Source organism: Magallana gigas, chromosome 5 (genome assembly GCF_963853765.1).
Source record: "Magallana gigas chromosome 5, xbMagGiga1.1, whole genome shotgun sequence".
NCBI lineage: Eukaryota > Metazoa > Mollusca > Bivalvia > Ostreida > Ostreidae > Magallana > Magallana gigas.
In genome coordinates this window covers 10,702,978-10,705,427 of record NC_088857.1, presented here as the reverse complement: position 1 = coordinate 10,705,427, position 2,450 = coordinate 10,702,978, and positions in this window count along the sequence as shown.

Genomic DNA, 2,450 nt, shown 5'->3' with positions numbered 1-2,450 from the left:
AAACATTCTACAATATAAAAAATAAAACATTAGATACATGTACACAGTAAACGTAAAGGGAAGGGAAGGGGGCTGTTGCACGTAAAGCAGCGAAATCTCGAATGACTTTAATTTCCTAATACCTGGACACAGGTAAACTACCTGTTCCGCACGAGTACACTTAATCCCGGATACTTGTCAATAAACCAATCGAAATCGTTATACTATAAATAACACCGGAAACAATAACAACACGTGTTTCCCTTACCGTTTATAAATATATTAAACGAAGCAGATCTGCTTCTTGTCTGCTACATTACATTGCAAGTCTATACCTAAGGGATGGATTCTTACTGTGGCCTGTACATATATTGGTCACGGTAAGATTATTCTTTCTAGGTGGGAGTTGGGGGTGGGGGGCGGCTGGTTTTTAGAAATCCTCCTTATGTAAATTTGGGTAGGTTGAATTTTCAAGGGGGTATCTACATCCCAATATATCCAACTAATACCCCCTTCAGATATGTGCAATTTTTTAAAAATATGGTTTAAAAAATTATTTTCATAACAAGATTAGTCACAGCTATTAATAGGATAATTTTTCTTTAATGTATGTACTTTACATTTTATACAGATTGTAGAGTACATATGCATACCTCTTATCACCACATTTACTCGAAGTCACTGTACACTAGAATTTTCAAACTCTGTTATAACAAACATATTAACTTTTTACTTAGAAGCTTATGTGTCTGGTTAAATATTATTATTTTTTATGTAGCCTAATATGTTTTTGGTGCGAACACAGGATAGAATTACAAATACCTAAGTACAATTGCATCATTAAGATAAATTAAAAAATTAGGGTGGTTTAACAATTGGATTCCGAAATGTAATTTTAAAAAAATAAACAAAAAATAAAATGCACTTTTTATGTAATTTCTAAAAAAAAATATTTATATTTTTACCCACAGCTAGCATTACAATGATATTTTGATTGACGAATGAAAAGAGTTAAGTTGATTGTGATGACAGGAATTTTAGCAGCGTTACATGAAAGTAAGGATTAGTTTTAGTTTTCTTTTCTATGAACTTCACGATAATGGAAGATACATTCTTCCTCATCATTACTATGTACTTAGTTCATCTGGCTAAATACACAGGAGCAAAGGAGAATATTTACAAATAATTAATGCATTTTTACCATGTAATCACTAGAGCCCCGTCTTAACAAAAGAACCCCTGACCCAAGGGCCATGAAATTCAGCATTTTGGATGAGGCATTGTTCCTCATCATTACTATATACTTAGTTCACGGGCTAGATACCCAAAAGTAGGGAGAGAGCAGTACATACGAAATAATTTAACAGATTTCGTCTTAAGATGTCGAATAATGTCCATATAAAAATATGCATCTGATATTAAATGGTACTCTTGTTTTCCCCAGTTTTCTCTGTAATAGTAATAATTTTAAATTGACATTTTTACTGTACATGTCATTATGTCACAGATATACTTCCTGATTCTATAGATATCAAATTGAATATCTTTGTGTCAACTGATAACTGGTGATAATTGTTTAATTACTTCCAAAAGGGTGTAATGAAAGACAGGATTTTTATACGAATGGAAAATATACTAACGGTATTTTAAAAGTAGTTCACAATGTTCAGATATACCAACAATATCTTAAAATTCATTTTTTCACCTATTTTGTAGTTTCCATGAAATGAAACTTTACTGCAGACCTACCATTTTTAACTTTTTTTTTCTTTTAGAGTAGAGTAAATTAATAGGAGTAAATTATTTGAAATAAGCATTTTTATTAAACGGACAAAAATATTTTTCAAGATACTGTGCAACAGTAATTCAAGAAGCGGTGTAAATCAGATGTGGATACTTAAGAATTAAAAGAAACTTAGAGAAAATTTGAAATCCCAAAATTTTACCAAAATCTATAGCCTTAAAACTGACGACTTTTCTACACTTTATACAACCATCTCCCACGATAGATTAGTGTCCAGACATTTTTTTTCACATCATTGATAGCTGCTTTTTCAATTAAAAAAAAAGGTTTACGTAAATTACTTACTTTGTCATCGGTTAAAAACCAATCGGATTGTGCACACAATCACTCTGAAGTTAGTGTTAAAAAGATGTTTGCGTTTCTGATCGACAACATCTATGTAGGTTATTGAAATCAGGTCTTCCAACAATCTGATGGAATTCCCATAGGTATTTATTGTTAGCAGACATATTTTTCAATTCATATGAAGCAGAATTTATTCTGAAACTTGGATGTGAAAACACTCGTTGTGGCCATCAACTCACCATACCGGTATATCGACGACGTACTATCAATTAACAATTCTTATTTTCATACTTACAATACAATACAATACAATACACGTCTATCAATTTTCAAGATATAAACGAGAGATTTTCGTTATGTGTATTTATTTCTCCTTTTTATA